At 46.0% G+C, this 20,439-nt stretch overlaps 1 long non-coding RNA gene across 3 annotated transcripts; it reads right to left on the reverse strand.

Moving 5' to 3' along the window:
- Positions 1-211: 211 nt before the first annotated feature.
- On the reverse strand, positions 212-8,676 carry LOC121166832. 3 transcript variants are annotated; one of them, XR_005885492.1, is made up of 5 exons: positions 8,528-8,672; positions 6,091-6,221; positions 4,901-5,049; positions 3,980-4,139; positions 212-393 (listed from the first exon to the last, which is right to left on the reverse strand). It is a non-coding gene; the product is annotated as an uncharacterized LOC121166832 (long non-coding RNA). The 3 variants fall into 3 exon arrangements; XR_005885494.1 differs by lacking the exon at positions 8,528-8,672 and adding an exon at positions 7,816-8,071; XR_005885493.1 differs by lacking the exon at positions 212-393 and having other exon boundaries at positions 4,049-4,139; positions 8,528-8,676.
- Between the last annotated feature and the right edge of the window lie 11,763 nt (positions 8,677-20,439).

Consider the following 20,439-nt stretch of genomic DNA (forward strand, 5'->3'; position numbering starts at 1 on the left):
CACTGGCACATGAGCAATGCTGACCTATTTACCATGCTTCAACAGTTTTTTGTTATATATTAGCAGTTAACATCTGTTTCACAGAGCTAAGAAATAACCAATTAAGAATTTGGGGTACTCTTTCTTTACATACTAACTGAAAAAATCTCATTAACATGGAACACATACACACACACAAGAAAAACGTGGAACACAGCAACTATCACATCTAGAATTCCAGAGAGTTAACCGAAAGTCAATGCGCTCATCTTTTCTGTCATATGTTGTTAATTAGAAACACATAATATACCTTTCTATTTGTGGAGGCTGTTTCTTGGACTGAACTGCTTGGAGAAATTCAGTAAAATACTCTGGCTTTACAATGGGGCATCCACAAATGAGTGCACAAATCGTCTAAAAGAAAGAAAATATATGTGGATATATATATATAGTCATTATGATAGCTTCTTCTAAAGAAAACATTCATGTTATAAACTACAAACATGCCTTTCTAATAATTGTTTTCTTTCCTTTTCTTAATTTGATAAACGAAGTCACAATCTGTAAAATAGAATTTCATATTTGCTCAGTTTTATACCACAAACCAGAACTACTCAATTATCAGAAGCCAATGACACAGTAGTCCTTTGGGATAGGCAGAATAACACAAAGACTTTAAAAATGCATTCCAATTGAAAAACATTACAAGTACACGTTCAGGCTGAAGAAATCTAACCCATCCTGCAGAGGCAATACACATTAAGAGATAAATGGAAATTTCTTTGGAGCCTTACTGCTTTCAGAAGGAGTAAGAGTATAGAATAAAGCCTCTTCAACACAGTAAATCAAGGAGCAACTGGTTAGGCTCAGTGGAAGCTGATGCACACATAAAGAGAGAACGAAACTGTGAACTAACGTGAATCAAGCTATCAGCCTCAAGTAACACACATCCACAAACTCATAAAGGACTAGAAAATACTACTGTGGGCAATTAAAATAAGAAAGAGCTGGCATATTCTAGGAAATAATCCAACTATACAGTTTATACATATGTTTTCAATAATGCAGGTGTTAGGAGCGACCAGATTGAGGGTATCTCTAAAGACTGGAATCTGACAGATCCCAACTTCCTATGTGAATGAGATCATCCAAATGCAACATAGAGTATTTAAGTTCAATCAACACAGGACTGGAGTTCGGTCCTTGGGCTTGGGGGCAACTGACGCTCCCTGCAGTGTGGCGACTGTGGGGGGTGCCCCTGCCGGGTCGGACCCAATGCGGGGGACTCACGCCAAAGACACTGCCACAAGGCAGTGAACGAGTCCTCGGCCTCCCCCAGGACCCAAGAGAGCTCTTCCCTCAGGGTAAGTCCGCCATGAGGGAACTTGGGAACTGGGTGGAAATTCCTAGCTCCGCCCAGCTGCTAAGACCATGCGGCTGGGGGAGTTTGGGAGGAGTTCGGTCCTTGGGCTTGGGGGCAACTGACGCTCCCTGCAGTGTGGCGACTGTGGGGGGTGCCCCTGCCGGGTCGGACCCAATGCGGGGGACTCACGCCAAAGACACTGCCACAAGGCAGTGAACGAGTCCTCGGCCTCCCCCAGGGCGGCCAGTGCACCAAGTGGTGCCAGGCTTTGCCTGCTGGCCGCCCGGAAGGGCAAACTCTGGGGTTTTCAAGATATGTAATTGCTGCCTGGGTCACTCATGACTAAGACTAGGTTGAGTGTAGGTGCAAAGTGAATTTTCGGGTATTCTCAGTGACAGTGTCATGAAAGATACAAGCAGGCAAGGGGACCAAGACCTAGTGGTTTGGGGGAAGTGTCCAGAAGATAATTTTAGTAAGACAGATGCAACAGCTCAATTATGAATACAGAGATGGGATATTAGTATTGAACATCACTGATCACCATATACTAGCCCACACCGAAGCTATGGATGGGGGCCTCTTTGGCAGTGTTGGGTACCATTGCCCGACTGAGTGTTGGAGTTGTGGAGTGGTCACATTTGGCAAATCAAGACACTCTCCAGCACACAAGAGAACTTGGGCTGGGGGTAGGCTCTGTGGGGTTGTGTGGGTCCAACCCTTTGGAATACAAATCCCCCGGGTTAGTTCCCAAGCTGGGGTTGCAATGGTCTAAGCTAGGTGTGACCACGACATCTGCCATCACTCATGGGTAAAGGAATCCACAACAGTCAGGGTAGGTCAAGGCAGCAGCACCCAAATGTGCATCTTTAAACAGGATGTGGGGTGGGCCGGGCTGCCACTGGAAGGGGACAGAAGGGGCAAGGCTGAACAAACCTTAACTCACAAGTAACAACAGAAATCAGGTTGGAGCACAGCTCATGCCAGGTAGGTCCTTGCACATACTGATCTGTGTGAGGCAGAGGCACTAAGCCACAGCATCCAAGGGGCCACGACAAGTGAGGGGCTCTGCCAAACAGAGACAGAACAACCACCGGCCTACACCTGCTCTATGGCAGGGCAGAGGCCCGGTTGGGGAAATAACAGGACACCCTAGCTGGGTTGAGTTTCCCACCAAGGAGCGCATGGGCTGGAACTGAGGCTACATTCTGATCAGGATACGATCGTAATCTCACTTGGCACAATTGTGGACTGGGATGGGAAGCACCAAGCCAGGCCAAATTCCAACACCATCTGGTGCTCTGGAGGACCGGGGAGGGTTGTGTGACAGACTAGGTTAGGTCTCAGCCCTTACTGAACCATGTGTGAGCTTGGTAGGGGTATGGAAGAGCCATGGCTGGGTTGAAATATCCAACTGAATAAAACTGCAACACGCGCGATTCTGGGCTAAGCACGTAACTGCTCCGAGTCGCAATTTCTCTTCAAAATATAAAAGCTGAACTAAATACTCCTCAGGTTTCCCTCTGGTCCTAACATTCAATAATCTAAACAAAACAAAAGCAAAAAGCAAAACAAAACAAAACAAAACCCTATAAGCCTAACTATGCATTGAGAACGCTGAGCAAAAACTAATGATCAGGGTTTATTTTGTTATTTTTTTTTTTAGCAAAAAGTGATCAGAAACACCAAAGAAGAAACGCTGCACACTCCATGGTGGTGTCTCTAATGGTGGTCATTAGCATGTCAGGTACTAGAAGTGTCCAGCTCTGAGGACTTGGCAAAATCTCCCAAGACAATCAAAGCATCTTTGGCCTTATTTCAGGCCTTCTAAACCCATGTATCATTACCTATTCCATTTGAGTAACTTAATATCTTAAGGGGGTTATGCTGAGCTAACATTTAAATATGTCCTCATGCATATTTTGGTTTTACAAATGTTTTATGAATCTATTACCTGTGAATTTATCAACATGAGTATTTTTTCAGTAAGTCTTGCTGCAGCAGCAAAAAAATCAATGTCCTAAATTTTCCAAGAGGGAACTATCTTTGTTCAGGGTAACTTCACCATGGTACAAATTTAACTTCAGGTTCAATCTGGGCAGTGAGCCTTTCTCTTTGACAGCTATTGCATACACATATATGTACACACATAAGAGCCATTTATGTATAAATTAGAATATAACACTAATATTTAATTAATTATAACAAAAGGTTTTTGCATCTTCAAACACAGGAATCAAAGTATTTGTTGCTTTTCAGCCTAAAACAATCCCACATATCTTTTGCACAGTCAGCCTGTTTAACGAATCACATCTTAAATGCCATTCTTCAATTACCTTTGGATATATCAAATCTGATGAAAATGCAAAACCTGAAAATATACCAAAATACATCACTGCTTTAATGACTAGTCAGCATCTTTGGAAGGTACATATCTATACATCTCAGGGCTTTAAAGATACAGCAAAGATTTCTTTGTGTGATTATAACTTAACTGAGGGAGCATGAGACCATGAGACAATGTCAGAGACTGGAGGAAGACAATCTGACAGAAGAGACACATGGTGCTAACTCTGTGCTGTGGTGAGTTCACTCAAGGTCCCAGAACTTGTTTTAATATGGGAACACAGTTCAACTTACTTTCATGGTGACTTTCACTGACATCATGACAAGGTGAGTACATTCTTTTGTCCAGCTGTTCACAGTGAGTCCTCCAAGTTGCAACACAGCTTGATTTAGAGCAGTTTTCCCAGACACATCTAAACAAGAAGAACAGGCAACCAAAGGCTCATACTCTACCCTGTGAATGACAATAAAGTTACGTTATCACAGTTACAAAGACTTTACAACTTTACAATACTTTACAACTTTAAACTTACAACATATTATTCGTTTAATTTTGACACATTATAAATTTGTAACTTAGGAAATTCTTACCTCCTAAGTCTTGTATTCCCAAAGAAGAAAAAGACATGGCCAACATCAACATTACATTTTAACTTATGAAGCATCAAACAAACGAGGCTCCTATCACAACTCACAGGGACTAACACAAACTTTTACTCACCTGTCACCCCCCACCTGTGATCCACAAAATATACCAACCACACAGAGTTCACTACTGTGCTAAACGGGAAGTCAATTATACTGTCACCTTATAATCCTTATCTTTGCTTTAAAATTCAATTGTTGTGAGATAAAATTGTCCACTTTAATCTAATTTAAAACGTGTGGAGCCAGTGCCATTGGTTTGGTACACCAAGCTTCCACCAGGATTCCATATGGGCAACAGTTCATACCCCAGCTTCCCAAACGTGGATCCAGCTCCCTGCTTGTGGCCTGAGAAGGCAGTCAAGGACAGCCCAAAGTTGTGGGACTCCTCAGCCATGTGGGAGACTCAGAAGAGGCTCCTGGTTCCTGGCTTCAGATTGGCCCACCTCTGGCTGTTGTGGCAACTTGGGAGTGAAGGCAGGATCTCTCAGTCTCTCCTTCTCTCTGTTCATCTGCCTTTCATGTAAAAGTAAATCTTTAACAACAAAAATTAAATAAACAAATCCATACCTGAATTTACTTTCAAACACTCCAAAGGTGACTCTATCCCCTGTCTTCAAAGTTTGGGGAAGGTGATTTTGCATTTTTGCCTCATTAACAAAGGTACCATATTTAGAAGTATCTTTGATTGTCAATACAGGGATTTCATCAGTTTGACTCTGAAAATTAGAGAAGTAATTACAAGTCTTTTACAGCTCAAGCACATACAATCCAGGGGGAAATGATTCACAGGAGACATTTGATAACTTTTGAAAAGGGTAAAATAATAAATAGCTGCATATCCTGCCACCACAGGGAATGACAGCTACTGTTCTGGCTGCCTTCAAAGGACTAATTAGCAATTAACATAAATATCTCCCTTTAAGAAAATCTCTGAATTTCAGAATTATAACTCTTAGAACACACATTTTTCTTTATTTCTGTAAATCAGTTGGGACTTTCCCAACCCTTCCATTTCACACACTTGAGAATTTTATGATTGGCAGCAGTTTGCTTCATGCATAACATGACAGCTTCAGTCCTAAGTTTTCGTTTTGTTTTGTTTACATTATCAAAAGCACATGGTAAACACTGGGCGAATGAAAACAAGGCATAAAGCCTAGAGGTTCTGACTTTTGGTAATAATTTTATTTTCTCTATTGCAACTTCTATAATAATGCTTTTCTACAACACAAATAGACACAAAACCTAAATGCCAGTAAACTAATCCATCACTTGTGCATTTGTCACATTTGTTCAAACTAACTGCTTACTTTCTTGTTCCTACCACGATGATTTTGAACGTATTTATTCATATATTTTTATCACTCTCATCACCCGTGGTTCTGGTGAAAGCTAACAAATACCTTCCAAGCCATTCAAAAGAGCTGTGGATCAGAAGCAACAGTTGTCTTTCCCGGGAAAACCGTCATTGCCACTGCGGAGCCTCCCTTTACACACCCAGACTTTGTGTCCATCAGTCACATACTCTCTTTAAGAGCGAGCATCATGAATGTATCACAGCTAAGCCCAATAACTCTCACCACGGAACAGTCAATGTTGTTAAGTAAACAAATACAAATACAACCTACTTTCTCCAAGTTTCTAAGTCACTGAAACAAAAGCATAAAATGCTCAAACAGCTCTCTCTCTCTCACATCAAGGCAATGTACTGATTTCAACTCTCACTGCAAGCTAGCAAAATACAATCAGGAACATACCAAGTTGGTCACAGCAAAATTAGCGGTTAACACTGCATGATTTCGACTGATTGACTGATCATCTTCAATTAGAATAGCACAGTTTTTCCTTCCAACGATGTACTCAGTGCCAGTCAAAAGTCTGTATGGTTCTAAGAGGAATAAAATAATGAGACACAAACACACATACATAAATGTGTACATTATATAGGATAAAATTCATGATGTGTCAAGAAAACACTTTGCTATTTCAATGTTCATCAGTTTTACATAAATTAAACTCCCATTTTCTATTAAACCCTTATTGAGGAATATCAAAAGATCACCTACATTAATGCAAGGGCATACCACTTCTCTCAAGGAATAACAACAGTGAAAGGAATTAATACTTTCCCAAAGTATACATTTACTGAAATCCCAAGTAAAGTCCCAATATGAACTTGACTGGAGCTTCCATCCATTAGTTCACTCCCCAAATGGCCACAACAAAAGAGCTGTGCCGATCTGAGACCAGGAGACAGGAGCTTCTTCCAGGTCTCTCATATTGAGTGCAGGGTCCCAAGGCTTTGGGTCGTCCTGGACTGCTTTCCCAGGCCACAAGCAGGGAGCTGGATGGGCAGTGGAGCAGCTGGGATAAGGACCAGTGCCCATATGGGATGCCAGTGCTAACAGTAGAGGATTAGCCAGTTGAGCCATCACACCAGCCCCTATTCTTTGTTTGTAAATTTTTACCTTACTTTACTTATTTGGGGGACAGGGATACGCGTTCTGACTCACTGCCCAAACATCCAGGGTATCTGAGCCCTGGACTCAAGCTAGGTCTGCCCACAGGTGGCAGTAACTCAACTCTGAGCTGTGGCCAAGGGTGCACTTTAGCCAACAGCTGGAGACAGGCTGAACAGGACTCCCAGGCTAGCCCTGCTACACAGTGCCAAATGTCTGCCTGGTCTGAGCAGTGCTATCCCTGTAACAGATGGCTAAGTCTCAGCCTGTCACCTACTCATACCAGGTCCTGCAGGGCAAATGCCTTCTCACTGCACACTCAGACCAGGCCAACAGTAAGCTGCAACTAACCAATCCCGCTGTTTCTGGAAGTCACCTCCTACCGTCTGCTGGACTGTTGGGTACTGCTCTCTCAACCTCCACTGGCTCGGGCCACACCTTGATTCATGAAGCCTTTCCTCAGGTATGCTGTGCCAAACTCAATTTGTCTCAGGTCTGTCTTCTTTCCACACATCCACAGGAACTCTGAGAGCCACAAGACAAACTGAAATCTCTACGGTCTGGCCTTGCACTGGTGCAAGTTCATAGGGATGCCTATGTTGGTGTTTACAAAAGTCCTTCAGAGGCCAGATCATATTAATTCTCAGTTTGCATGCTGGCATCGCATGTGGGCACTGGTTCAACCCCAAGCTGCTCCACTTCCCATCCAGCTCCCTGCTTCTGGCTGGGAAAGCAGTGGAGCATGGCCCAAGTTTCCTGCACCCCTATATACACATGGGAGACAAGACGAAGCTTCTGGCTCCCAGCTTTGCACTGGTCCAGCTCTGGCCATGGAGGCCATCCCGAGAATGGAAGACTTCTCTGTCTTTCCTGCTCTCATTCAAGTGAAATAAAGAAATCTTTCTTTTTTTCTTTAATCCTCCTTACATAGCCAGTCAACACTGCCTCTTGGGAGACCCTTTTTTTCCCAATCACAATGTGAACACCCTGAGCACACAGGCAATCATGGCTTTACTGGCTTACCCTTTTATCAGCCAATAAGGACCACAAACAGCAGGCAGGCAACTAGCAACTTCCACTAGGGAAGTGCAGACACACAGGAAAGGGGCGGGGTGAAGTGGCCTGGCTTTTGCTGCAGCTCCCCTGGGACACCAGCATCCCAGGTTTGTGCAGGGGGTCCAGCCCAGCACCGCCAAGGCGCACTCTGACAGACAGCAACTGAGGCCCTTGCATCCCGGGGTTCCTGGCTTGGGCCTGACCAGCCCCAGTGTTGGACACATCTAGGGCAGTAAACTCGGAGATGCAAGATTCTGGTCTCTCTTTCAAAAAGAAAAAGTCTGGGCTGTCCCCTCTTGCTGACAGCACGGAAACGCGTCTGAAACAACAGACAGCTGCTCCGTGCACCTGTTTCTCCTCAGCCACCTCAGCCAGGGCTCAGCGAAGGGCCAGCCGCCCCACCGCCCATGCCCACTGCACAGCGCCGGGGTCCCACGGCCACTGCACAGCGCGGGACAGGGCCGGGCGTCCACCCGCCCAACCCCGGGGCCGAGGACAGCCGGCCTTCCCCGCCACGGCGCAGCCGGGACCACCACGCGCGTGCCAGACCCCCGGTTTCCTTCCCGTTCCGCCGTGCCCCGGAAGGTAAGGGGACCCGACCGGAAGCGACCCTCCCCGACTTCCTTCCCCGCGTTGGCGCTCCTCCGAACCCGGGCCCTCTGTCCCTCTCTGTCCTTACCTCGGGCTGGGCCCGCGGCCGGGAGGAGCTTCCACATGGGCCCTGCTGCCGGCCGACGCGACCGGCGCCAGCCCGCCTGCCAGCCGCCCGAGCTGCGGGGCGAGCGCTCCCGGGCCGCGCGAGCCTCTGTGCTGCCGGCGGGATGCAGCGGGCGTGCGGCCAGGGCGCGGGGCCGCCACCTGCTGGGGAGCCAGGAACAGCGCTGTCTACAAGTTCACCAGGTACTTGTTGGCAAGAATTGCAGAGTCCCCTAAGAAAAAGCTCTGAGAAAAACTTTGCAGTGTTATTTGCTATACGTTTAATAAAATTAATGCAAAATCAATCAAGGAGAAAAGATGTGTTTTAGCCAAGTATGTTTGGAGACCATTGGAATGTGATTCTAGTTGACTGCTGTCCAGTTTTGGTTTATGTCAACTCTTAAGAGTTAAGTCCAGCATGAAATTGTCTCCTACTAGACAAAATAATTGTGGTAAATAACTGACAAATTTGAAAAAAGGAAAAGAAACTGGATGCCTATATTGTCGTAGTGCCACTTTGGTAGAGTCTAACTTAGTGGGTTGCCTGTCAGAAGCCTGTTCAGAAGGCATTTTTTGGTATTGCCTTTTGTGCATTTTATTATGAAAATGCTGCAGTCATATTTAGTGAAAAAAGATCTGAATTATTGCTTATAATAGAAATAAAAGCAAGCATTGGTTGCTTAAACTGGTTTCTCATGTCCAACCAGAAAAAGAGAACTTTAGTTAAGGTAAGATAAGTAAATGCACACACATACACCATATATACTTTTTTGAGGGGGAGGGGTAGCTAAAAGGAAATCAATTGTATGTAATACTTTAATAAATTCCTAAAATATTTGACAACTGACATTTTCATTTTGGAAATTCAACTAAATCTAAAAGCATTGTAAAGTTACTATGGTTAAAAACGAATAAGAAATTTAAATTTTCTTTGTTTCTCTGTTTTTTTTTTTATAACATGTAGAGCTGCTATTTTACTGCTTGGGGAATGGGAAGTGAAAATTGGACCCTGGAGGGTTTCTACACGCTTTCATCACTTCTCTTTTAGAGAATATTAAAGCATCCAGTGTTAACTGGAGTAAAACAATTACTAAGTACCATCAGCAAGGAAAGTCTTGAGTTTGTTAGCATTGTGACCTCCTGGAAGGAGAGATGTTGAGGGTGTTGAGAACAGTGCTTTTCCATGTGTCTGGTCTCTGATCCAAGTTATACGCACAAACAGAAGCTATGAGCTTTCAGGGCACACACTGCTTTAAATGTATAATGCAACTTGCTGCCAGAACCAGATGTGTTGAAGAAAGAAAACAAAACCACCTCCTTTCCATAGCTATTAAAGTCAAGTTTACTGTTCTGTTTTAACAAGTTTGTATTTTATTTTGCATAGCCGCACATCTGCTTATTTAAAAAAAATACTTACCCTTTGGTAGTAATGGTTCAGTACAAGTGAGTATTACAGCTTAATGTCTCTGTGTTCTAATTCTAAGTGTTCTTTTATTCCAGGTCTTATAGAGCAGATAAGACATCTGTAAGGTCATTTTTTGAAATATATTATAAAATAATAAAAAAGCTAACATAATTAAAAAAAAAAGAATTGCAGAGAGAGCAGGAGAGACAGACAAATGTTTCAGCTGCCCTGTGGTTCCCGAATGGCTCAAAGATCAGGGCTGGACCAGGCCCAAGTCAGGAACTTCATCAGGGTCTGCCTTGAGGGTGGTAGGGGCCCAAGCACTGGGGCCATCTTCCAGCTGCTTTGGAAAGATTTTTGTTGTTTAATCAACAACCTGAGGATGTTTTTCATTGATGCATTAAGATACTCCATGCATTTGGATTTCCTGAGTTGCAATGATTCATTTGTGTGGATCCCTAAGGAGAGTGTTAGCAGTGAGGATGATGGTTTCATGCCAAAGTAACTCCTTGAGATTTTCTTTTTCAAATTCAAGTCAACTTATCCTAACTTCTCTGTTGCATATTACGCTCTCATCTAATCATACATGAAGTATGGGTAGTCTGCCACTATTTCAACTTTTTCCTGTTTCAAGTTGGTTTAAGGTCTCCTAATGTATCATCATCTAACTGCAAGTCTCATCTTTTCTTCAAGCCAGGACACCTCCGACTACTTGAGAACACACGTGTGATGGTGTAATTTCTGCTTTTCTGAAAGAACTCGGAGGAGACCTGATAGAGGAGCTTGGGGAACATCTCCGTCAGGACACAGTCCCTGCAGGTAAGCACAAGAACCAGGGCAGGGAGCAGCCCAGCCCAGGCCCGATTACAGTACCCACCAGTATACCTGTGGCTCAGATATGGGGGCAGGCCAGGCTGGACCCGTTCTTGGCAGCCACTGGCAGAGCTGAGAACCAGGACAGGGTGCAGGACAGGCCTAGTTGGGCTGTAACAGCAGCCAGTTCACATTTAGGATTGTGACTGAGGGCTGGCTAGGCTAGGCTAGGCTGCAGTTCCCACCAGCATGAGCTGGAATTAGGCACAAAACATGCCAGGCCAGGCTGCAGCATCAGCTGACAAATGCCAAGATGAGGCAGGCCATGCCATACCGGGCTGCAGCACCCGCCAGTACATGTGAGACCAGGGAGAGGTGGGTTAGCATGATAGGGTGGCAGCAGGGGTTCGTACTGGTGGGAGTGAGAACTGGGACTGAGGGCAGACCAGGCCAGACCAATACCCATAGGGCTGCATGTGAGCTGGGAAAGGCAGCAAGGCCGGGTGACTATAAACACTGTGCATGCATGAGTCAAAAGTAGTGCAGGCTGCCCAGGCTTTGCCACAGCGTCAGGGCTGGCAAATGCTGGGACTAGGGGCAACTCCTGTCAAGCTAGACTGCAGAACCACCAGGAGAGTGCAAGATCTCCCAGTAGGGAAACTGTGGGCTCCTCTCTAATGAGCTGTGACTCCCACAGGTAAGCATGAGAAGCAGGGCTGCAGGTGGGACTGTCTGGCCAAGCAGTGGCATCTACTGGAATGAGTGTGGGCTGATAACAGTGTTTGTTGGGTTGAACTAGGCTAAAACGCCCATTGATGTATACAAGAGCTGAATGGGATGGTGTCAGACAGGACCAGTCTGCTGCACATACTGAGAAGTACATTGATGGTGATTTTGGGGGGTCACTCTGACTAGGCTACAGTTCCTGCTGGTATGTTTGAGGATCAAATGTGTAGTGGGCTGGGTTGGGCTGGATGAAGCATCCATTCATTTGTGTAAGAGATGGGCTTGACACAGAACTGACCCAGCACAGGCTAATGTGTTGTCAGACTAAGCCAGACCCTGTACTGGCAAGCACACACAGAGTCAGGTCTGGGTTCAGCAGAGACGAAGTCTCTGTGGGATTCACCCAACTGAACCACTGCACTCAGAATTCCAACCGTGTGTTGAATCCTAGGACCAGTGGACTGACTGTGGAGTGCAAGTATCAGAAGTGGGCCTCCACAATAGCTAAGGCAGAGTAGTGGATGGCATACCCAGGTGCACATGGAGGATATGCCAGTCCACTGGGAAGTGCAGTGGACATCTGCTACCACAGCAGAGGAAGGAGGGTAAAACAAACTGGACAACTAGCCCAGCCAAGTGTTGACAGCATATATCTGGGCGAATGGAAACTCTAAGGTGGACTGTGTCAGCCAATGGTCCTTGGATGGATTTTCTCATCCTTGAAGCAACAAAACTAACAGCATTTCAGAACTATTAAAGTTACTTGAGCAGAACCTTCAGAGCATGCTTCCCATTGGGACCCTGGTATGATATTGGGTGGCCATTCCCCACCCCAGGTACTGAGGCAGTTGGAAGGCTGAGTGCAGCTTCTCTTCTCATCTCCTCCCTTGCCCCCAGATACAGGAGGAAGAAAAGGAAACTTGCAAACAATGATCTCACCCACTTTCCCCTAACCCTCAATCCTTCCCACCCCCAATCAATCATGTAAACATCATCATTTTAAAAAAATATTATTTAGGGAGCTAGCACTTAACATGGTGGCTAACATAGTGACCTCCTTCCAACATCAGAGTGACTGTTTGCTTGCTGGCTTCATCTCTTGAGTCAGACTTGCTGCCAGTGCAGACCCTGGGACAGAGTGATGATACTTGGGTTTTCTTTCTTTCTCTCTTCTCTTTCTTTCCTTCTCTTTCTTTCTTTCTTTCTTTCTCTCTGTCTCTTTCTTTCTTTCTTTGGCATTGTTTTCATTTTGTTGTTGGGTATCTTCAGGTTTTTCTTCAGTGTTTTCTTAATTTTCATTGCAAATCTCTTTTCATCCTTAAATTTGTGCCAGGGTGTATATGTATGTATGTATTTTTTGAATGCATTTTTGAAAGAAATTATTTTACTTGGAAATGCAGTTACATAGAGTTCCCATTCCAAATGTTTGCAGTGGGCAGAGCTGAGCCATTGTGAAGCTGGGAGCTAGGAACTCCTTCCACGTCTCCCACATGGGTGCAGGTTCCCAAGGACTTGGGCCATTCTCCACTGCTTTCCTTGTCACTGGGTTGGGAAGTGAAGCAGCCAGGACATGAGCCAGTGCCCATATGGGATGCCAGTGCTGCAGCAGAGGATCAGCCTGCTTCACTGCTCCCGCCCCTGTGTGTATTTCTGTAGCTACTGTGACTGGGATTGTTCTCATCAAGTTCTTTCTCAGCCAAGAAAGAGCCTGTTGGCCTATCAAAATACTACTGGAGTAATTCAAAACAGTTTGACAAGAACTGGTATTAGCTGTTTCTTGGTGGTTTGGGAGAAGTCATTAGTGAAGGCATTTGGTCCTGAGCTATTGCATTACCAGTTATGTGTTCAAGTGTTCTCTGTCTTTGTGACTCAACTTTGGTAAATTACATGTTCCCGTAGATTTATCAGTTTCTTCCAAATTTCCTGATTTGTGGGTATATGTTCATAATAGTTGTGACTCTATTTCTGTAGCAACCATTGTTTTCGCTTTTGTGTCTCATTCAAGTGATTTTTAAAATTACTTGTATTTATTTGAAATGAAGAGTGACAGAGTGGCCAAGATGACGAGATTTTCCATCCCATCTACTTGTTAACTCTCCCAATGGCTGTAAAAGCTGAGTCTGGCCAGACCTAAGACAGGAGCCAGTCTTTTTTAATGTCTTGAGATTTGTTTTTTTTGGCCTATTATATGATAAGTCCTGTTGTTCTATGTGCTGATGAAAAGGATGTTCATTCTACAAGTGTGAGGTGGGATAGTGTTGGGTCTGTTGTAGGGAAGGAGTTAATTAGCACTCGTTAAGCTGAGCAGTAACAGGAAATGGGCTTGTGGCTAAAAGCACCTGGACTAATGGGACTCATTGGCATGCTGTTGTCTGGCTAAAGGATTTGGGGGGAAAGAATATTGAAAGGAAAAAAGGGAGGCTTTGGAGAGACTTCCACCATCACTGGTCTCTTGGTGCTTCATCCTCAGACCCTCTCCCTGTCCAAATTACTGGCTCTGCTGACAGGAGCAGGCTCCACTTGGTCCTGTGTGTATTGAGTTTGTTATTTCTTGGTTGACTTTTTTGTCTTGTTGATTTGTTCATAAATGAAAGTGTAGTTTGAATTAACCTGGTATTATTACAACTTAAGTCTCCTTTTAGATCTACTAAATTTCTGTTTATCAAATTGTGCTCTAGCATTAGGGGTATATGTATTTGCAGTGGTTATATTGTCTGTTAAATTGATTTCATTATCGTTGTGTAGGATCATGGTCTCGTTAACCATTTTTGTCTTAAAGTTTACTTTGTTTATGATAAGCATGGTTAATCCCTGCTCATTTTCAATTTCTATTTACCTGGAGTATCTTTTTTGCTTTTTTTTCAGATTTATTTATTTTTAGGCCAGGGGAAGTGGCGAGGCAGTTAAGTCCTTACCTTGAACATGCCGGGATCCCATATTGGCACTGGTTCTGATCCCAGCAGCCCCACTTCTCATCCAGCTTCCTGCTGGTGGCCTGGGAAAACAGTTGAGTACAGCCCGGAGCATTGGGATCCTGCACCCTCCTAAGAGACCTGGAGAAAGTTCTTGGTTCCTGGCTTTGGATTCGCACAGCACTGGGGGTTGTGGTCACCTGGGGAGTGAATCATTGGATGGAAAATCTTCTCTTTCGCTTCTCTTCTCTGTATATCTGACTTTGCAATGAAAAGAGCAAATTAAAAAAATTTTTTTTCTTAGAAAGTCAGGTTTACAAAGAGAAGAAGGGACAAAGATCTTCCATCTGTTGGCTCATTCCCCAAGTGGCCACAATTGTCTATCTTCAACTGTAGGGAGCTGGATGGGAAGTAGAGCAGCAAGGATATGAAGTGGCATCCATATAGAATCCTGGTGCATTCAAGGCAAGGACTTTAGCCAATAGACTCCCATGCCAGGCTTATTATGGTTTTGCATTCTTTCATTTATACTTTGTATTTTTGCAGACGAATTTTGTTTCTTGTCGGCAGCCTTTTGCATATTATTGTGTCCTATTATTATTATTTTTAAATTGATTCATGTAATCTGTGTTTCTCAGAATTTAGTCCATTTACATTCAATGTTACAATTACTTGGTAATAAGTTGGTCCTGTTTTATTTCAATTTTTTATTTTCAGATATTTGTTGAACATTCCTAGTAGAATTCAAATATTTACACTGAAAGTAGGATTTTTTTGCTTTGGTGTATACTACTTTCTTAATTATCTTCCACTTTTGGAGAATGCATCTCCCACCTAAGCCTCCAACATCCTTGCCAGTCCTTACTCATCCATTCGACACAGCAGCAATGCATTAGATCTGTGTGTTCTTTTCCTTTTAATTTTATTTTGCTGTTGTTTACATAGTTGAGCAGGATGTATCCCCCTGTGGACTGCTGATTGTGGTGTGGACAAAGGAACAGGGGAAAGTGGATGAGACCATATTTTCCAAGTGTTTGTTTGTTACTTTCCTTTTTTCTTTCTTTCTTTCATTGTCTCTGTCTCTCTTTCTCTCATTGTCTCTCTTTCACACTTTCTTTCTTTCTTTCTTTTCTTGTTTTGTTTTCTCCCTGTTCCTGGGTCAAATGGGAAGGAAGGGAGGAGGGCCACTTCCAGCATCCCAACTGCATGAGCACCCTGGGGATGCAGACGGCTGCTTGATGTCATCCCAGGGTCCCTGATGTGGAGCGTGTTCCAAGGGTATTGCTCGTGATTTTGACACTTCTGAGATGTTGTTGACTTCATTGCTCCAAGGTTGAGGAAATCCTTCCAAGGTCCACTGGCTGAAATAGTTCACCTTAGAGACTCAATTTGCCCAGATACTTGCTGTCAAAGTATACTTGGCCAGGAGAGTTGTCCAATTTATTCTGTCTTCCATCCTCTGCCATGGTACCAGACGTCCTATGAGGATTTCAGTTAGCTGTCATGTCTATCATGTGCTTCTAGGCATATCATCCACTGCACTGCCATTAGCAAATGTGGGGGCCCAGTTCTAACACATGCATTCCACGGTCAGACCACAGATGCTGTGGTTTTCCCTGTGCTTGGTGTTTTGTGTCCAGTGGTCCAGTCTGGGAGTGTGGGGAGGAAGTCCCCAAAGAAACCTTATCTGTTTTTACTCCAGACGCGAGTCTTGTGTGTCAGCCAGTACGGAGTCTGGCTCAGTTGCTCACCCACCTCAGCACCGCCCCCGCCCCCGGTGGTTGCAGTTTCTGAGTCAGTTCTGTCTGCAGCCCATCTCTTACACAAATCAGTGGATACTGTGGCCCAGCCCATCCCTGTGCACCACACAATGATTGCCCTTCCTGGTAAGCCTTTGAGAAATAGCTGAGCTGTGGAGTTAACCCTTGGGAGACCGGGGCCTACAGCCCTCATGTAAATCAATGGGAACTGTAGCCTAGTCAGAGCAATCCCTAATAATCCTCACCAGGCCCATCTCCAAACCTAGTTCCTGTGCTTGCCAGCATGTGCAGCAGACTGTCTAGTCTATCCCGCATCCCATTTGACTTTTGTACACATGAGTGCGAGCTGCAGCCTAGTTCACTTGACTGGTACCATATCCCACCCATACTTATGCTAATGGGTGCAACCACCTGTCCAGCAAGGCCTGCCTCAGCCCTGGTTCTTATGTTCACTAGTGGGAGCTGTACCCCAATAGAGGGGTATCCAAGTGTCCCAACTAGGCTTGCTTCCAGTCCCAGATCTTATACTTTCCAGGTGGTTCTGTAGTGTAGTCTCACAGGATTTGCTCCCATTCCCAGCATGGCAACTGGTGCTGCAGCAAAGCCTGAGCAGCCTGCACTTACTCTGGCTCATGCATGCCCCAATGGATATAGCCAGTTGACCCAGTCTGACTCCTGCTAACCCAGCTCAATGCAGGCCAACAAGTGTTGTAGCCCTGCCAAGTCTGGTCAGCCCCATGTCCTAGGTCTCCTGCTCAGCAGTGGGTACACTGGCCTAACAGGGGAGCCCCTTCAGTACCCCTCCTGGGATTTTCCTCCACTACCCGAGGTCTTACATGTGGTGGTGGGTGCTGTGGCTAAGCCTGGATTGGCCTGCCATGTAGGCTGGCTTGACCTGGTCAGCTCCCAGTTCTGGCACTATAGGGTACTGGCTTGTGTTGCAACCCAACTCAGCCTGTCCTGTACCCCATCCTGGTTCTTACATCTCCTAGTTGTTTCTATGAACTGGCCCAGACTGACCTGCCCCCAGACCTGACCCACATTGGGAGAGCTGCCCAAAGCAAAGCTGCCAGCCTCTTGCAAATCTAGGGATCTCTATAGCAAAGACGACCCCATGACAGTGGCCCCTAGGTGCTGTGGCTCCAGCACCATCCTTACCAATCACCCACCCTCATCCTGCACCTTCTCCTCAGTTCATGCTGCCACGTCATCACTGCTCCATTGGAACCACTCACAGCTCGGGTTCACTAAGCAACTCTTGAAAACCAGAGTTCTAAACAGAGAGAGAGGGCACTCTTTCTTCATTGGTTGGTCCCTCAGGTGTCCCCAAGAGCCAAGTGTGCTCTGTGCTAGCCTGAAGCCAAGAGCTTTCTCTGGGTCTCCCCCCCGCCATAGGTGCCAGAGCCTAAGCACTTGGGCCATCCTCTGTTGGTTCTCCTGGAGCCATTAGCAGGCAGCTAAAACATAGGTGGGCAGCTAGTACATTTACCGCCTTCCTTATGGGATCCCACAGCACAGGAGGTAATTTTACCCACTATGCCATGACACTGGCAGCAAAAGCAACATTTCTAATGAGGGACTTGAACATTGTAGATTGTTGTATCTGCAGGAGTTTCTGGCACTGTGAGGCTGGGCCAAATGGCTTAAACACAGCTTCGAGGAGGATGGAGGATACAGCCAGGGGTCAGGGCCAGCTGTGGATTTTGTTCTGTCCACAGAGTAAATTTTGGTCAGAGCCAACATTTGCTGTTGAGTAGGGTGGTTATTATAGATCCAGAGTTAACGGCTGGCTTGACCTGCCCTCTGTGGTTGCTGATGGGGTGTTGCTGGCCTTGTTCTCCAGTTTCCTGTGAGGTAACCTTGGTCCCCAGGGAGGAGGTGCTAGGAGACATGTAGGAGGCAGGGAGCCTCATCTGAGCTATGCAGAACAGACTTACCACTGTTCAGAATGATGGTAGACACTGACAGTGTCCATGGCTTGCTATAGCCCTCACTGCTGCCTGGTGCTGCCCTTCCTTATCCCACGGGGAGGACTCCTCGGGCCCTGCCAGCACTCCTGAGCAGGTATAGGGCTTCCTTCCCCTCACATCCTACCGGCCTGCATCTTCTCAGGTCCTCAGGAAGCCCAGCCACAGTGGGTAAAGCTTCTGCTTGGTGCTAGCCTGCTGGCATCACCCCCTTGTGCCTGGCTCTGCCTTTGTCCCTGTCCCCTGCCTGTTGGTCCTGATGTTGGAGTGTGTAGCCAGAGCTGTCCTCTCTTGGAGTGGGACATCACAGCTGGTCCCTTGGCTGGGGATCCCTGGTCCCCACACAGGAGGAAGTACATGGCTCTGCTCTCATATCCACAAGGAATAACAACAGAACTCACAACCACCTCTTGTCACAAGAGAGATTTTTTTTTTTTTTACCACAAAGAGATTTCTAAAAATATTTAGTGTATTTATTGGAAAGGTAGAGTTACAAAAACAGAGAGAGAAATCCTCAATTCGCTGGCTCCCTCCCCAAATAGTTGCAGTGACTGAGGCTGGACCGAACCAAATGCAGGCCTGGAATTACCAATTATAAATCTGTATTTCCAATGTGGGTGATTGCCAGGGGCCCAAGTACTCAGGCCATTTTCCACTGCTTGGCTCCACAAATTAGCCTGGAGCTGGATCAGAAGTGGAGCTGTTGGGTTTTGAGCTCCACTATAGGATGCCAGCATTTACAAGTCACTGTACTCCCGTGCCAGTCCCAGGAACTTCTTGAATGAGACCTGTCAGAAGCAGGCAGTGTGTAAGGCAGTCTTGGTAACCCTACTTTTGGGTGCTCATGGCCTGGCCGAATTCCCACCCCTGGGCTTGGACCAAGTGTGATTAGATTACATAGACAGTGGCTTTTGTCTTGAATGTGTGACCTCTCACTGTCTCCCTGGTCTATTGTGTTTGGAAGCAGATGGCCGCATGGGAAAGTCCCACTTGCCTGACCTGGTGAGGAGCCCGGGTCCTGCTCATGGCCATGTGTGTGAGTCTGGATGCTGACCTGTGTCCCGCAGCAGCGGCATGCTGGGCAGGCTTCAGGCTTGGCTGCATGCAGGTACTTGGGTGAGGAATCCGGGAATGAATTTCCCTCTGACCCAGGCACTGCCAGTCTGTCCTGGATGCTGCTGCTGTTTGGATGTGGTTGTCACCCAAGAGTTTGGGTGTTGGGAGTCTCAGAATGTGGTGATGGCCCTTCGGGGTTCTCAGGGCTGGCCCCCAGGAAGGATTTGGTAGATTGTCATGGGATGCTGCCAGTTCTCACAAGAGGCCAGAGGGATATTAGAAACAGGGCAGGCTTGGCCCTCCCTTGCTGTGGGGCCTATTTCAAGATGTGACTTAGCTGCCTCACTCGCCTGTCCGACCCCCATCATGTACAAATGGAACTATTTTCAGTTTGCACCTGGCTTAATCTGAGAATGATGAACTGCAGGTGTGGAGGGTGGGCTGTGTTTTGTGCTGATATAAAAGCAGGCTTTAAAATAAATGAGTGAGCCAATGGAGTTAAAACACTTTCCAGGGCCCGGCGCAGTGGTGCAAGTGGTTAAGATCCTCGCCTTGCCTGCCCGGGATCTTATATGGGCTCCCGTTCTAATTGTCGCTCTCTCTGATGGTTGCAGGTGGTAAGAGCAGAAACCAAAATACCTGTGGTAGAGATGCAGCCCCTCCCCTTGCCGAGACAATTTGGCACGTGCTTTATTTATACATTTATTTAAAGATTTCTTTCTTTTTTTGGAAAGTGAGACATACAACAAGGAGAAGAGACAGAGAGGAATATCTTTCATCTGCTGATTCACCATCCCAAGGGGCCGCTATGGCCGGGGCTAAGCTGATACAAAGTCAGGTGCCCAGAGGTGCTTACTGGCCTCCCACGTGGGTGTAGGATCTGAAGGGCCTGGGCTGTCCTTGACTGCTTTCCCAGGTCACAAGCAGGGAGCTGGATGGGAAGTGGGGCTGCTGGGACACGAATTGGTGCCCATGTGGGATCCTAGTGCGTACAAGGTGAGGACTTTAGCTGGTAGGCTACCATGCGAGGCCCACATGCTTTATTTAGAGAGAGTGTTTCAGACAGTGGACAGAGTGAGATTTGCGTTTCTGGCATCCTGGTTTTGAGTTCAGTTTCTCCCTGTCTGTACGCCCTGGAATAAGCGACTTCTCTAAGCCTTTGCTCCTTGAGAGTGTGGGCCAGTGCTCCACTGTGCATGGCAGGTACACAGGCCTGGGGGTTGGAGAAGAGTTCTGTGGCTGACCTCAGTCACCTA

This window comes from Ochotona curzoniae, unplaced genomic scaffold (assembly GCF_017591425.1).
Source record: "Ochotona curzoniae isolate NIBS_2020 unplaced genomic scaffold, NIBS_Ocur_1.0 contig_1081, whole genome shotgun sequence".
Classification (NCBI taxonomy): Eukaryota; Metazoa; Chordata; class Mammalia; order Lagomorpha; family Ochotonidae; genus Ochotona; species Ochotona curzoniae.